The sequence below is a fragment of the Nerophis lumbriciformis genome, linkage group LG03 (assembly GCF_033978685.3).
Source record: "Nerophis lumbriciformis linkage group LG03, RoL_Nlum_v2.1, whole genome shotgun sequence".
Lineage (NCBI taxonomy): Eukaryota > Metazoa > Chordata > Actinopteri > Syngnathiformes > Syngnathidae > Nerophis > Nerophis lumbriciformis.
In genome coordinates, this window is record NC_084550.2 from 47,434,515 (window position 1) to 47,453,040 (window position 18,526).

The window sequence follows — 18,526 nt, forward strand, 5'->3', positions numbered from 1 at the left end:
TGTCTATTTATTGTGTGAATGCTCCAAAACATTCACACATATGGTTTTCTACACCAAAATTCATCTATTTATTGTGTGAATGCTCCAAAACATTCACACATATAGTTTTCTACACCAACATTTGTCTATTTATTGTGTGAATGCTCCGAAACATTCACACATATGGCTTTCTACACCAACATTCGTTTATTTATTGTGAGAATGCTCCAAAACATTCACACATATGGTTTTCTACACCAAAATTCATCTATTTATTGTGTGAATGCTCTGAAACATTCACACATATGGTTTTCTACACCAAAATGAATCTATTTATTGTGTGAATGCTCCGAAACATTCACACATATGGTTTTCTTCACCAAAATTAATCTATTTATGGTGTGAATGCTCCGAAACATTCACACATATGGTTTTCTACACCAACATTCGTCTATTTATTGTGTGAATGCTTCAAAACATTCACACATAGGGTTTTCTGCACCAAAATGCATCTATTTATTGTGTGAATGCTCCAAAGCATTCCCACATATGGCTTTCTACACCAAAAGTCATCTATTTATTATTGTGTGAATTCTCCAAATTATTATTATTGTGTGAATGCTTTGGCGCATTCACACATATGATTTTCTACACCAAAATTAATCTATTTATTATTGTGTGAATGCTCCAAAACATTCAAACATATGGTTTTCTACACCAAAATTCATCTAGTTATTGTGTGAATGCTCCAAAACATTCACGCATATGGTTTTCTACACTAAAAGTAATCTATTTATTGTGTAAATGCGCCGAAACATTCACACATATGGTTTTCTACACTAAAATTAATCTATTTTTTATTGTGTGAATGCTCCAAAACATTCACACATATGGTTTTCTACACCAACATTCATCTAATTATTGTGTGAATGCTCCAAAGCATTCCCACATATGGTTTTCTACACCAAAAGTCATCTATTTATTATTGTGGGAATGCTCCAAATTATTATTATTGTGTGAATGCGCCAAAGCATTTACACATATAGTTTTCTACACCAGAATTAATCTATTTATTATTGTGTGAATGCTCCAAAACATTCACACATATGGTTTTCTACACCAAAATTCATCTATTTATTGTGTGAATGCTCCAAAACATTCACGCAAATGGTTTTCTACACCAAAAGTAATCTATGTATTGTGTGAATGCGCCGAAACATTCACACATACGGTTTTCTAAATAAAAAAAAAAGTTGTTTCTTGAACTGGAAAAATTTCCCGGTTTTCCCAAAATTCCAGGAATTCCATAATACCATTTTTCAATTCAACATGTTACTACTTCAACATTTCTCGACCGATTTGAAAAATTCCAACACCAACCATTTCAACTCATTCAGACCATTCAAGTTTTAAACCATTTTCAAAAAAATTCCCGCTTTTCCCGAAATTCTTAAATTTTGGGGAAATTCCCATTGAAATCAATGGGACATTCTTCAAAGTTCCACAACTCCCACATTTTTTCATCTTATTCAAACTGTTCCAACTTCAAAATATTCAGCCTGTTCGGGAATTGTGTGAAAACATTCCTGGATTTCCGTTCAACTTCAGCATCGGAGGAATTAAGGAATTGCTTCATCTAGTTAATGTGTACTCTCAATATGTACATCAAGTGTATTCTTATTCAATTTTCATGTGAATGTAACAGATGTAAACTATATAAATATGTTCTTTCAAATCACTTTTGCTATATGTATTTATATTTCCCCCCTCCAAAAAAGATCATGCATGTTGCATTATGATTATTACATCACTAACATAATACGGTTGTTTTTTTAATTAGTTATAGTGATTTAAAAACATTTTTTATATATTATTGGTTAAAATATTCTGTATATTGTATTTTTTTCATTGTTTATATTTAATTTAATTTATTTATATATTATCAATTTGAGAAATGATCGTGTGTACATTGTATTATTTATTGTACTACTTAACATGCTTGTGTGAATTATCAATAAAAAATGATCTATATGTGGAGGCTGATATTTAGTATTTTCATTATTTTTTCAAATTATTTATATATTATGAATTTTAAAAAATTTGTAAATTGTATTTTTCTAATTATTTTGACAAAATATTTATATATCATTTAAAAAAAATATGTCATGGTTTTCAAATTATTTAATGACATTTTTCAAAGATGTAAGTAATTAGGTGAATTAATAATTAGAATTTTTTTTTTTAATCATTTATTGTAGTTTTTAAAAATATTTGTTATTATTGATTCTAAAAATATCAGGTATGAGCGGTCATCCAGGTTCCTGGTACGAATCCAGCTTTTGCCATCCTAGTCACTACTGTTGTTCCTTTGGGCAAGACAATGGTGCATATGAATGAATGAATGAATGGATGAATGCATGTGGCAGGACTTCCTTGCAAAAGAGGGTAGTTGAGTAAAAGAATACTGATTGGCCAGCCTGCAGGTGCCTTGTTGCTCCACCTCCTGCATGACGTCATGGGGCATGTGGGTGAAAACACACAACAGACCTACAAAATAAGACACAGGAAGAGAAGACATGAAAGGTGACATTATTATTTTTGTTGTTGTTGCTTTTTTGGCATCAATTAAGTCGTTTTCACTGAGAGCCACATCGCAGTTATGTTTGGCCCCTCTTGGGCCAAACATAACAGTGAATACTATTATTACACAATTGTTTATGCATTTTATTACTACTTTTTTTTTTTTAAACTAAAATTTAAAACAAATATGGTAAGTTGCAAACATTTCACCTCAAAATGTAGTGTGTATTACTGTAAATGGAAAAACAGTACTGCTGTTTTTATGGTTAAAAAAAAAAAAAAAGGCAGCTCAGTTGCCAGAATTTTAATGTAAAATTTACATTATTTTTTTTTACTGTAAATTAAAAACAACTGTAATTTTACAGTAAATTGTTGGCACTGGCAGCTCAGTCGCCAGAATTTTATTGTAAAATTTACAATTGTTTTTTTTTTACTGTAAATTTTAAAAAGTAATTTTACAGTAAAATGTTGGCACCAAAGCTGCCAGTTTGTTTGTTTATTTGTTTTTACCGCAAATCAACAACTGTAGATTTTTGGGTGTATTACTGTAAATGCCAAAACGGCACCACAGTTTATTACAGTACATATATATATTTCATATAGAGAAAAATGCTGTAAAGACCACAGTAAATTTCACAATTTTACCATGAAATCTATTGCTACTTTTACATTGCACAATTTGATGGATAACTTGCTTTGAAATCATTAGTATTAGTATTTATTTCTATTTAAAAATGATTTGAATTTTTGATAATATATTTTTGCATAATCATACAATATTTAAGTTAACATAATTTGCGATTACATGGAGTACTTTTTTTTTCCCTCCCAAAATAGAAAGAAAGAATACATTTAGTAAGAAACGTTACAGTATTTTATTGATACATATTATTTCCAGGCTTTCGAGGGCCAAATACAATGAAGTGGCGGGCCACATCTGGCCCCCGGGCCTTGAGTTTGACACCTGTGCCTTATACAGTGCTTCCTAGTCATTGACACAAATATATGAAATATTTATTTCCACAGACAAGCACCTATGGTCATGAGCTTTGGGTTATGACCGAAGGGACAAGATCACGGGTACAAGCGGCCGAAATGAGTTTCCTCCGCCGGGTGGCGGGGCTCTCCCTTAGAGATAGGGTGAGAAGCTCTGCCATCCGGGAGGAGCTCAAAGTAAAGCCGCTGCTCCTCCACATCGAGAGGAGCCAGATGAGGTGGTTCGGGCATCTGGTCAGGATGCCACCCGAACGCCTCCCTAGGGAGGTGTTTAGGGCACGTCCCACCGGTAGGATGCCGCGGGGAAGACCCAGGACACGTTGGGAAGACTATGTCTCCCGGCTGGCCTGGGAACGCCTCGGGGTCCCACAGGAAGAGCTGGACGAAGTGGCTGGGGAGAGGGAAGTCTGGGCTTCCCTGCTTAAGCTGCTGCCCCCGCGACCCGACCTCGGATAAGCGGAGGAAGATGGATGGATGGAAGTAAGGTTTAAAACAGTTTTTCTTCATCACAGCGTGTAGTTTCAGCTCCAACAAGTGGTGGAACAGTGCTGCTCCCTGGTGGTTTTAGCTGGGAAGGCAAGAACAAGTCACAACTAGTGCGGTGACGTCACTAACGTGCGCTAAATTGGCCGGCATAAAAAAGTGTCAACTGGTCTCTGTTTATCACATACTGCCCGCGATTTTAAAAACAATAATGGTTTAGTCTAATGCAGTGGCTTTCAACCTTTTCTGATCCAAGGCACATTATTTTCATTGAAAAAATTCTGAGGCCCACCACCAGCAGAAAACATAAACAAATGAAACTCAGCAGCCAATATAGACAGTAAAAAGTCGTTGTCGCAATTGTTGGATATGAATTTAAACCATAACCTGTAATGATAGTGTTTGACCACATGGTGGTAGTAAGAGTCTACAAATGACTAGGAACCAATATACAGGTAAAAGCCAGTAAATTAGAATATTTTGAAAAACTTGATTTATTTCAGTAATTGCATTCAAAAGGTGTAACTTGTACATTATATTTATTCATTGCACACAGACTGATGCATTCAAATGTTTATTTCATTTAATTTTGATGATTTGAAGTGGCAACAAATGAAAATCCAAAATTCCGTGTGTCACAAAATTAGAATATTACTTAAGGCTAATACAAAAAAGGGATTTTTAGAAATGTTGGCCAACTGAAAAGTATGAAAATGAAAAATATGAGCATGTACAATACTCAATACTTGGTTGGAGCTCCTTTTGCCTCAATTACGCGTTAATGCGGCGTGGCATGGAGTCGATGAGTTTCTGGCACTGCTCAGGTGTTATGAGAGCCCAGGTTGCTCTGATAGTGGCCTTCAACTCTTCTGCGTTTTTGGGTCTGGCATTCTGCATCTTCCTTTTCACAATACCCCACAGATTTTCTATGGGGCTAAGGTCAGGGGAGTTGGCGGGCCAATTTAGAACAGAAATACCATGGTCCGTAAACCAGGCACGGGTAGATTTTGCGCTGTGTGCAGGCGCCAAGTCCTGTTGGAACTTGAAATCTCCATCTCCATAGAGCAGGTCAGCAGCAGGAAGCATGAAGTGCTCTAAAACTTGCTGGTAGACGGCTGCGTTGACCCTGGATCTCAGGAAACAGAGTGGACCGACACCAGCAGATGACATGGCACCCCAAACCATCACCCAACCATGCAAATTTTGCATTTCCTTTGGAAATCGAGGTCCCAGAGTCTGGAGGAAGACAGGAGAGGCACAGGATCCACGTTGCCTGAAGTCTAGTGTAAAGTTTCCACCATCAGTGATGGTTTGGGGTGCCATGTCATCTGCTGGTGTCGGTCCACTCTGTTTCCTGAGATCCAGGGTCAACGCAGCCGTCTACCAGCAAGTTTTAGAGCACTTCATGCTTCCTGCTGCTGACCTGCTCTATGGAGATGGAGATTTCAAGTTCCAACAGGACTTGGCGCCTGCACACAGCGCAAAATCTACCCGTGCCTGGTTTACGGACCATGGTATTTCTGTTCTAAATTGGCCCGCCAACTCCCCTGACCTTAGCCCCATAGAAAATCTGTGGGGTATTGTGAAAAGGAAGATGCAGAATGCCAGACCCAAAAACGCAGAAGAGTTGAAGGCCACTATCAGAGCAACCTGGGCTCTCATAACACCTGAGCAGTGCCAGAAACTCATCGACTCCATGCCACGCCGCATTAACGCAGTAATTGAGGCAAAAGGAGCTCCAACCAAGTATTGAGTATTGTACATGCTCATATTTTTCATTTTCATACTTTTCAGTTGGCCAACATTTCTAAAAAATCCCTTTTTTGTATTAGCCTTAAGTAATATTCTAATTTTGTGACACACGGAATTTTGGATTTTCATTTGTTGCCACTTCAAATCATCAAAATTAAATGAAATAAACATTTGAATGCATCAGTCTGTGTGCAATGAATAAATATAATGTACAAGTTACACCTTTTGAATGCAATTACTGAAATAAATCAAGTTTTTCAAAATATTCTAATTTACTGGCTTTTACCTGTATAGTATGTGTCAGGTAAGACTCTTGAGAGAGGTACACACCTTGTACGCACGAGTGTTGAAGTAGCGTTTGTAATATGTGATCGTGATTAAAAGACAGTTCTGCAAGTCATCCAACGATGTGTTTTTTAAAACAATAACATAACATGGTACCAGGAGTGAACGAAAATTGAAGTGGTGTATTGTGAAAAGCGACATGGATTTGAAGCCACCTGAAAAGCTGAAGCTAAGTGGAAATGTCGACAGCAATTGGCGCACCTTCAAGCAGCAGTTCCAGCTGTACATGGCGGCTATGGCACTGCAGGATAAGCCGGATGCAAGAAAGGTAGCGTTACTGCTTACAATAGCAGGCCCACATGCCATTGAAGTTTACAACACTTTTGTGTTTGACAATCCAGATGAAAAAAACAAGTTGGATGTTGTCATAGAAAAGTTTGATGCTCATTGCTCTCCCAAGAAGAATGAGACATATGAGAGATATGTGTTCCGTTCAAGAGTGCAAGCTCATGGAGAAAGTTTTGACAGTTTTGTGACTTATTTGAGGCTGAAAGCACAAACTTGTAACTTTGCTACACTGAAGGACTCTATGATAAGGGACCAGATTGTATGTGGCATAGAAGACAAAAAAGTCAGAGAAAGACTGTTGAGAGAGACAGAATTGTCGTTGGAGAATGCCATTAAAATTTGTCATGCAGCAGAATTGTCACAGATGCACGTCAAGACGTTTGGTGAAATGGCGTCCACCGCAGCCATCAGCGTGGGAGGCGACAACGTGCATGTCGTGTCAAGAGGATGGAAGTTGCAGCCTGCACAGCAGAAGAGTGACGTCATGTTCCAATGCAAGCGCTGTGGATCGCAGCACAAGCCAAAGCAGTGTCCAGCATTTGGTAAGCAGTGTTCCAAATGCTATGGAAAAAATCACTTTGCCAAACAATGTTTTGCTAAAGGAAAACCATGCGCTAAAAAGGAAAAATCTGTCAATGTAGTGGAGGACACTGATCTGGGTGAAACATTCTTTGTTGGCCTAGTGAACAGTGAAAATAAAACAGAAGAAGTAGTCAATGCTGTTGAAAAAGACAAGTGGATTGCACCGCTACAAATAAATGGAACTCGAGTTAACATGAAACTAGATACTGGTGCAAAGGCAAACTTGATCAACATGTCAGACATCAAGGAATTGAGAGAAAAACCGAAAATCCACAAAACAACAGTTGTACTGAAAGACTACAATGGTCGTAGCATTGACAGTCTGGGCACATGCAAATTGAGAGTCACTGTAAAAGGAAAAGTGCACTACCTGCTATTTTCAGTTGTCACTGAAGAACGTGAGTCAATATTGGGTGACAAAGCATGTGAAGTTTTAGGACTGGTGAAAAGAGTGTATCTTGTGAACACAGATGTGAGCGCTCAAAAAATTGAAACTGATTCAATAGTGCAGAACTACGCTGGTGTGTTCACTGGTTTTGGTGCTTTACCTTTTACATACAAAATACAGCTTAAAGAGCAGGCACGTCCAGTTGTCCATGCAGCGCGAAGAGTTCCAGCAGCACTTAAAGAGCGTCTCAAAAAAGAACTGGACTGGATGACAACACTGGGTGTAATAAAGAAAATTGAGGAACCAACAGATTGGGTAAACTCCATGGTCTGTGTGAAAAGAAATAGCCAGTGAGATGGCTGGCGCAAAATATTTCTCAAAATTGGATGCGTCAAATGGCTTTTGGCAAATCAAACTAGACGAAAACAGTAGCAAATACTGCACTTTCAACACGCCTTTTGGTCGCTACTGCTTCCAACGCCTACCATTTGGGATCAGATCTGCATCAGAAATATTCCATAGAGCAATGGAACATATCATTGAAGGCTTGGAAGGCGTGCGAGCGTACATCGACGACATTGCTGTGTGGGGAAGAACAGCAAAAGAACACAACGAAAGGCTGACCAAAGTGTTGGAAAGAGTACAACAATATGGACTCAAATTAAACAAAAATAAGTGTCAGTTTGGAGTGTCAGAGATAATTTTTCTGGGAGACAAGCTCAGTGCACATGGCGTTCAACCTGATGATGAAAAAATACACGCCATACAAAGAATGCCGAGTCCCACAGACAAGACAGGTGTACAGCGTATATTGGGCGTGGTCAACTATATTGGCAAGTTCATCCCAAACCTTGCTGTGAAAACATCCTGCATTCGTGAACTCCTTCACAATGACACAGAGTTCAAGTGGACGTCCAGGCACGAGAATGAGTGGCAGAGACTGAAGGAAACACTCACTACTGCACCTGTGCTGACGTTCTTCGACCCTACAAAGAAAACAAAGGTGTCAACAGATGCTTCAAAAGATGGACTGGGTGGAGTTTTACTACAGGCTGATGATGAACACTGGAAACCAGTAGCCTATGCATCACGATCCATGACACAGGCTGAATGTAGGTATGCTCAAATAGAAAAGGAATGTCTAGGGTTAGCATATGGCCTGCAGAGCTTCCACAACTATGTTTATGGTCTCCCTACCTTCACTGTAGAAACAGACCATCGCCCACTAGTTTCCATCATCAAGAAAAACTTGAATGACATGACACCACGAATACAACGTTTCATGATGAAGATGCAGCCATATGATTTTCAGCTCATCTATACACCTGGAAAGCACTTGATACTGGCTGATGCACTCTCAAGAGCACCCATGAAAAACAGCGTCAGTGCTACTGAAGAGGATGTACAAAACCATGTGAATATGGTGTCAGCTACACTTCCAGTGTCAGACATAAAATCACAACAAATCGCTGAGGAAACGGCAAAAGATGAAGAGTTGCAGCGTGTTATTACCAACATGCAGAATGGATGGCCTCCACGTTCCAGCCCACGGTTCTTCCATGTTAGAGGTGAACTAAGTGTTGTGGATGGACTTTTACTGAAGCGAAACCGAATAGTCATTCCACAAACATTGAGGCAGGATATACTACAAAGAATCCATGAAGGTCATCTAGGGATTGAAAAGTGCAAGAGACGAGCACGCGACACTGTATACTGGCCTGGAATCAACAAAGACATTGACAACATGATTGGCAGATGTTCAACATGTCAAAAATACAGAAACAAACAAACCAAAGAACCCATGATATTGCCTGAAGTTCTTACTGCACCATGGCAGAAAGTGGGAATGGACTTGTTTTATTTTGTTTTATTTGAAGGGCAAAGAGTATGTTATTGCACCGACCCTGCCCCCCTCTACATCAACGGCGAGCGTGTAGAGAGGGTCCACACCTTCAGGTACCTTGGAGTCCACATCTCTAATGACTTCTCCTGGACAGTCAACACCACATCAATCATCAAGAAGGCTCAGCAGCGGCTACACTTCCTTAGAGTCCTCGGGAAGTACAACCTGAAGCCTGACCTGCTGCTGACCTTCTACCGCTCGTCCATCGAGAGCCTGCTGACCTACTGTATTACGGTATGGTACGGCAGCTGCACTGCAGCAGACAGGGAGAGGCTGCAAAGAGTGGTCAAGACGGCTCAGAAGATCATCGGCCGCCCTCTTCCCTCTCTGACGGACATCTACACCTCCCGCTGCCTCAACAGAGCCAGTGCCATCATCAAAGACAGCACCCACCCTGGCTCTGACCTGTTCCACCTGCTGCCCTCTGGGAAGCGCTACAGGTGCATTAAAACAAAAACAAACAGACTAAAGAACAGCTTCTTCCCCAGGGCCATAACCATCCTGAACGGACTGCCCCATTGTCCCTCATAACTGCCTTCTCTTCGGTGCAATAACCCATTCCACCAACCACCCTGTTTTTGTTTTGTTTTTTCATGTATATATTCATTTCACACCATATTCATTGCACTTCTACATTTTTTAAATTTTTATATATTTGCACATTGTTTTTCTAGCATGCACACATCGCACTGTATGGAATGGCCTCAATCTCGTTACCTTGCGTAATGACAATAAAGCTGATTCTGATTCTGATTCTGATTCTTCTAATTGACTACTATTCTAATTTCCCTGAAATGGCTTTGCTATCAAGCACATCATCAAACTGTGTGATCACGCATGTCAAATCTATATTTGCTAGACATGGTATACCGCATACTGTGGTGAGTGACAATGGACCATGTTTCAACAGTAAAGAGTGGCAGCAATTTGCAAAACACTATGATTTCAGACACGTGACGTCAAGCCCTCTGTACGCACAGTCAAATGGAAAGGCTGAGAAAGGAGTACATATTCTCAAACAACTTTTGAAGAAAGCAGTGGATAGTAACTCTGATCCATACCTAGCACTACTTAGCTACAGAGCGACACCTCTTGAGTGTGGCTTGTCACCCTCTGAACTACTGATGAACAGAAAGCTTCGTACTACGCTACCAAGTATGTCTACACCAACGCAGAGTCAAAAAGTACAACGGAAGCTAAAGCAACAAAAGCTAAAGCAGAAGTCGTTTTATGACAAAGCAGCCAAATCGCTCCCACTAATATCACCAAGTGACACAGTGAGAATTGAAAGTCCTGATGGTTGGAAAACCAAAGCTACTGTTCTTCAAGAAACATCACCACGATCATATACTGTGAGGAGTGAAGAAGGACAGATACTACGTCGCAATCGTCGCAGTTTGCTGAGGGTTCCAGAGACTGTTCCAAACCAAGAAACAGCCGAGTCCGAGGTTTCATCTACACCGACTGTTTCAAACCAAGCAACAGCTGAGTCCGAGGTTTCATCGACACCCACTGACTGTGAAACAATGCCAACGCAGCACATGAATGAAGATGTGACTGACGATCCTGAACCTGTGTTGAGAAGATCCACAAGGCAGATCAAGAAACCTGTGAATGATGACTACGTGTATTATTGAACTCGTATAATATCAAACTGATTGACAAGCTAAAGAGTTAAATGTTTTTTTAAATATTTTAAATGTTTTCTAATACTGTGGTGCATGGATAGTTTTTGAAAAGATTGCATATTCATGTGGTCAAGACAGAAAAACAAGTTATTTGTTTAATACAAACATTGTATTAGCAATGGGTGCTTAGTTTAGAAAGGGGGATGTAATGATAGTGTTTGACCACATGGTGGTAGTAAGAGTCTACAAATGACTAGGAACCAATATATAGTATGTGTCAGGTAGGACTCTTGAGAGAGGTACACACCTTGTACGCACGAGTGTTGAAGTAGCGTTTGTAATATGTGATCGTGATTAAAAGACAGTTCTGCAAGTCATCCAACGATGTGTTATTTAAAACAATAACATAACATAACCAAGCATGCATCAATATAGCTCTTGTCTCAAATAGGGATGCCCCGATCCGATATTTGGATCGGATCGGCTGCCGATATTTGCCAAAAATTGCGTATCGGCAAGGCATGGGAAAATGCCGATCCAGATCCAGTTTAAAAAAATACTCCGGTCCGTGTTTTCCAACGCACCTATTTAAATAATACATTCCACTTTTCTGCTGCTCCGTAATTTCCGTTCCGCATTTTCCAGCCCACCTTCAACACATCCACAATTCTCACGCAGTTGCTTTTAGCTGCTGGCATTACACGACATGCTCTTCTCACTCTTTCCTGTGTCTCCCTCTCACAGACAGCGAGCGCACCTTCTTACACACGTCACATACGTATACGTCCTCTCCCAGCAGGGAGCGAGATAGCGGCATGGCTAACGTTAGCTGTGATGCTAGCGCAGCCGCTAAGGTGCGCGCCTGCTCAAGCGTCCTCTGCGCACGGCAAATCTATGCCACGCACAAAATCAAATAAAAAAATAAGCGCATAACAATTTTTGACACACGGACACGACAGAGACAACAGTTTTCGTCATCATTGTTCAAATATTGTGACGTCTGTCGAGACGCTTATCTCCATTCGGTGCCACACGTCCAGACTCCACACCATCAAAATGGCAAAACATTTCCACATCAACACCGTATGAAAAAATAGTGATTTTTTTAGTTGTGATTTCCTTCTCTGCATGAAAGTTTAAAAGTAGCATATATTAATGCAGTATGAAGAAGAATGTTTTAATGTAGACATGCAAGCCTTGAAAGAAAATGTTGAAAATCAAGATTACATTTCCTGCAAATGGATGCATTTCTACCCGATATTTTAACTTTAGATTTATTCTCATATCAAACTCTTTTGGCTGTCTTTTTGACACTTATATCCGACGCCCCCCTCCACACCCTGGATTATAAATAATGTAAATAATTCAATGTGATTATCTTGTGTGATGACTGTATTATGATGATAGTATATATCTGATAGTATATATCTGTATCATGAATCAATTTAAGTGGACCCCGACTTAAACAAGTTGAAAAACTTATTCGGGTGTTACCATTTAGTGGTCAATTATACGGAATACGTACTTCACTGTGCAACCTACTAATAAAAGTCTCAATCAATCAATCCAAACACATAGAATCATCATACTGCTGTGATTATATACATCAAGTGTTCATTCAAGGCTAAGGCAAAATATCGAGATATATATTGTGTATCCCAATATGGCCTTAAAATATCGCAATATTAAAAAAAGGCCAAATCGCCCAGCCCTAGTTCAATGATGCCATTTCTGTTTGTCATGTATAATTTTGTCTATTTTGTGTTTATCCTTGAATAAACAGGTCAGTTTCTTGTTACCAACCATTGTGTATTATTCAAACTCCCCTAATTCAGCTGGCTAGTTGTTATCAAGAGTACTAAAACCCTATTCAACATGATTCTGACAACTAAGTAGGCTAAATAACTTTAAACTTTAATACATGCTCGGATAGGCCAGTATCGGTCAGTATCGGTATCGGTCAGTATCGGTATCGGATCGGAAATGCAAAAACAATATCGGTATCGGATCGGAAGTGCAAAAACCTGGATCGGGACATCCCTAGTCTCAAAGTAGGTGTACTGTCACCACCTGTCACGTACGCCGTGACTTATTTGGAGTTCTTTGCTGTTTTCCTGTGTAGTGTTTTAGTTCTTGTCTTGCGCTCCTATTTTGGTGGCTTTCCTCTTTTGTTGGTATTTTCCTGTAGCAGTTTCATGTCTTCCTTGAACGCGTGGCGTGGCGCAGTGGAAGAATGGCCGTGCGCGACCCGAGGGTTCCTGGTTCAATCCCCACCTAGTACCAACCTCGTCATGTCCGTTGTGTCCTGAGCAAGACACTTCACCCTTGCTCCTGATGGGTGCTGGTTAGCGCCTTGCATGGCAGCTCCCTCCATCAGTGTGTGAATGTGTGTGTGAATGGGTAAATGTGGAAGTAGTGTCAAAGCGCTTTGAGTACCTTGAAGGTAGAAAAGCGCTATACAAGTACAACCCATTTATTTATTCCCCGCACCTGCTTTGTTTTCGCAATCAGGGCTATTTAAGTTGTGGGGACGCTATCCTTCTTTGCGGGGACATTGTTGATTGTCATGTCATGTACGGATGTACTTTGTGGACGCCGTCTGCTCCACACGCTGTAAGTCTTTGCTGTCGTCCAGCATTCTGTTTTTGTTTACTTTGCAGCCAGTTCAGTATTAGCTTCGTTTTGCATAGCCATGTCTAAGCTTCAATGCCTTTTCTTAGCAGCATTCGCCTTTTGTTTATTTTTGGTTTAAGTGTTAGATACCTTTTTACTCACATGCTGCCTCCCGCATATTGTGATCACCACAAACCATCTACAAAGCAATTAGCTACCTGCTGCCACCTACTGATATGGAAGCGTATTACACGGTTACTCTGCCGAGCTCGAGACGGCACATTTACGGATTATAATTACTGGTTTGCAAAAAATATTTTTAACCCAATTAGGTGAAATTACATAATCTCTCACGGCGCCGCGGCACAGTGGTTGAAAAACACTGCTCTACTGGCTGTAATGTGCGCATATTCCGTTTAACCAGTAAAAAGTAAGAAGTAGCACACTGCAGGTCAGTCAGTACCCGGATGTTGTACTCACTACACCCCAAATGGTGAGTGTGTGTGCAGTGTTGTTCTAAATCCACTACTGTTGGTACATTAACCCAGCGTTTCTCAAAGTGTGGGGCGCGCCCCACTGGTAGGGAATAGAGACATGACAGGTGGGGCGCGAGGAACGGGAGGACATTTCACTTTCATTTTAAAAAAAAAAATTATATTCTTAGATTTTTTTTTTTTTTACTATGCTTTCATTTTCTATACACACTGTAAATCACTTTGTGATTCTGTCTGTGGAATCCGCTATATAAATAAATGCAAATTACTTATTTTTCCTGTAGGCTTTAAATGTCTCGGTAGGAGCGAAAGTTTGACAGACATAGCAACAGTAACTAATGGGGGCGGTGCTAAGCGGATCAAACTTTCGCGCGGATGGGTAGCAGGCTAATGTGTGAACCACAATTACACAAAATGGATACATTTGTGACTGGCACCTCAAAGGTCGTCGAGCCAGAGCCAGAGCCAGCGCCTGCAGAAAAACAAAAATCTGACGGGCCTAATCAACTATAAAGCCAACCGAAAAGAAAATATGATGAAGGGTATCTTAATGCTCTTGGACTCACGGCAGCGGTGGTGGAGGCAGAGAGACCCCTGTGTGTTCTGTGTCTAAAAGCGCTAGCAGCAGACAGCATGAGACCCAACAAATTAAAGAGACACCTCGAGACCACACACCCCAATCACGTCAATAAGCCACTTGATTTCTTTCAAATAAAACTGACAGAGTACCGTCAACAGGAGAAGCGCCTGGTAAAAGCTACATCAGTAAACAGTAACGCTCAAATGGCTTCATATAGAGTTGCATACAGAATTGCACAATGCAAAAAAACATGCTATGTCCTCGGTTTCACCTATGTGCTTATTTAGGTGTCTTAATTTAATAATAATCAGGCAACACGTTTCAACTCAATGCCTCGGATCGCTCCCGTTTATTAACAACTTCGAGAGTCCAAACTCTCCCTCCCTCCCGTGACGTCACACACTGAACACATGCTACGGTGGCTCGGACATGACAAAACAGTACATGACACCTCACACAATTGCTGAGCAGCTCATTCTCCCCGCTGCAATAGACATGGTGTCAGTCATGCTTGACGAGACAAGCGCAGCAAAATTAAAAGCTGTCCCACTGTCAAACGACACAGTTGCGAGACGTATATGCGACATTGCAAGTGATCTTGAGGAACAACTCGTCGACACATTAAAAGAAAGTCGTTTTGCTTTACAAGTGGACGAAGCTACTGACAGCAATACTGTTCATCGCATACGTCCGCTTTGTGAATGGCGAGTCACTGCGACGATTTGCTGTTTTGCAAATACATCAAAAATAGAGCCACTGCTGATGAGCTGTTCAAGATAATGGACAGTTTCATCAAAGAACACGACCTTTAAATGTGAAAACTGTGTGGGCTTTTGCTGTGATGGCGCACAGACCATGGCAGGGTCAAGAAACGGGCTGCAGGCTCTAATAAAGAGGGTTGCGCCAAATGCGCATTGGACACACTGTGTCATTCACCGGGAAGCACTTGCGTCAAGGCAGCTCAGCCCCGAACTTAATGAGGTTTTAACAGATGTTGTGAGCGCGGTAATTTTGATCAAAACACGACCACTGAAAGCGCGACTGTTCTCTGCACTGTGTGAGGAAATGGGAGCTGATCATACAGCGGTGCTGTTTCACAGTGAAGCAAGGTGGCTCTCCCGGGGCAAAGTGCTGTCACTTGCCCTGTCTTGCCAAATGCATAGCTCCTCCTTTTTTTGTTGTTGCAAAGATTGCAAAGTGGCACTTTTATTTTATTTATTATTGAACTTGATGCAAGTTATAATACTTTTTTTGATTTATTATTGAACTTGATGCTAGTTATAACACTTTTGTTTTATTTATTATTGAACTTGATGCAAGTTATTTTATTTATTATTGAACTTGATGCAAGTTATACCACAGCTGCACAGTTATTTTATTTATTATTGAACTTGATGTTATGTTATGTTATTGAGTTTGAATGTATACAACTTGATGTTACTTGATGTTCAATAAATTTGAAAATGTTAAGCTTGGCATTAGCGTTCTGTTGGGGCGATGGGGGCAGGTGGGGCTTGAAAACTCCCCCTTGTCCAAAGTGGGGGATGACAAAAAAAGTTTGAGAACCACTGCATTAACCTATGCTTTGACCTTCCTAAGGAGTCTGAGCTGGAAGAAAGCCTTTTTTTTTTTTTTTACCACTGAGCTTATTTGCTTGTCAAGTTTAAAATAATTAAACAAGAAAGAAAGTTTTTTGCAGAAGGGTGACCGCAGCACTATAATGGATCATTTAAATAGAACAATTCCAGCCTTTTACCTCTTGCAGACATTTAAAGGGGACCTAATCTTACTTATTATTACCTGCTGTTGTGTTTTTGAGATCTGGAAGTCCTGAAATAATCTTGCCTTCCTTCATACTTGCACCGATGACATCACCGGATTCATGGTAGAAATGTACCCTATTTTCCGGACCATAGGGCGCACCGGATTATAGTGAGCACTGCCGATGAGCGGGTCTATTCAGGTCTTTTTTCATACAAAAGGCGCACCGGATTATAAGGAGCATTTAAGGAGTCATGTTATTATGATTTTTTTCTAAATGTAAAAGACTTCCTTGTGGTCTACATAACATGTAATGGTGGTTCTTTGGTCAAAATGTTGCATGGATGATGTTTTACAGATTATCTTCAAGCCGCTTTCTATGAGGGGCCGTTAGGGACATTATTCAGAATTACCTCTTACATACACTACTGAAATGCTCTCACATATACAACTGAAATCTTTTTCTTTTATACACACTACTGAAACACTCTTATAAACACTACTGAAATGCTCTTACATACACTACTGAAATGCTCTTATAAACACTACTGAAATGCTCTTACATACACAACTGAAATGCTCTCACATAAACAACTGAAATATTTTTCTTTTATACACACTACTGAAACACTCTTATAAACACTACTGAAACACTCTTATAAACACTACTGAAATGCTCTTACATACACTACTGAAACACGCTTATGAACACTACTGAAACACTCTTATAAACACTACTGAAATGCTCTTACATACACTACTGAAACACTCTTATAAACACTACTGAAACACTCTTACATACACTACTGAAACACTATTATAAACACTACTGAAATGCTCTTACATACACTACTGAAACACTCTTATAAACACTACTGAAACACTCTTACATACACTATTGAAACACTCTTATAAACACTACTGAAACACTCTTACATACACTACTGAAACACTCTTACATACACTACTGAAACACTCTTATAAACATTACTGAAACATTCTTACATACACTACTGAAACACTCTTATAAACACTACTGAAATGTTTTTGTCTTACGCACACACACACACCTGGAATTATTTTTCACTAGTATGTATAAACGGATTTCACCTGTGTGTGTGTGTGTGTGCTTTTTACACGTGCGTGTGAGAGACAACAATTTCAGTAGTATGTGTGCAAAGATTTCAGTTATATGTTGAGCGCATCTTACCAGTGTGTGTAAGAGCATCTTACTAGTGTGTGTGAGCGATGTTGCATTCCGGTTCCGGTCACCAATAATCCCCGTCCCTTTTCAGACAAGTTTTTTTTTTTTTTTTTTTTTTTTTTTTTTTTAAAGCCAAGTTGTGGACAAAATGTCTGCCAACAAGTCGCTTAACCGAGGTGGGGGCTCCACTTCATAATTTGAGGGCTTCAACTGAGAATATAAGAACACTTTCAATGCAACAAGGGTCGGGCTGCCGCCGTTGGTCGCCCCTGCAGGACGCGGCACCTGAGCGGCCACACAGGTGCCTTTCTCCTCCCGACAGCCAAGCAGCCTGGAGCAAATGTTACCTTGCGAGTTTGCACCGCACATATGCAACGTTTCAGTTCATGGACATCGGGGCAAGAGGAGGAAAAGGTAATTAGACATTATTTATTTCTAAATGATTGTAGAATCACACGAAATGTAAGGCGACATGGCATTGTAGTGAGCTACAATGGTAACATGTCGAAATGTGAGTCACGTCGTGGTACGTCAGTAGCTGATCAAATACTAATGATAATGGATTACATTTATTTAGCGCTTTTCTATCGACTTGATAAGGGGTCCCCAAACTACGGCCCGCGGGCCGGTTACGGCTTGCCAAAGTCCAACATCCGGTTCGCTGGAGAAAAAAAATGTTGTATTATTATTTTCAATCTGTCTTTTCTAATCCATATTTTGGTGTCCCCTAGCCGCTCAGGCTAATCATATTGTCTAAAAATGCATTTCCCTGTATGACTTATATTGTCTTAGCTGTTTTCATGTGATCTGATTGTTACATTCTTATTTCAGAGTCACCACACAGCTGCATGACCATTTCAACAAAGACGGAATAAACAACCTCTGGATTCATGGAACTTCTCTGCACACAAATATATTAATTGGAATATTCAATAAATTTCACATAGAAA

At 40.1% G+C, this 18,526-nt stretch overlaps 1 long non-coding RNA gene across 1 annotated transcript; it reads left to right on the forward strand.

Moving 5' to 3' along the window:
- The first annotated feature begins 17,795 nt into the window (after positions 1 to 17,795).
- Positions 17,796 to 18,526, forward strand: LOC133576194 (uncharacterized). Its single transcript, XR_009811601.2, has 2 exons — positions 17,796 to 17,990; positions 18,408 to 18,526. It is a non-coding gene; the product is annotated as an uncharacterized lncRNA (long non-coding RNA).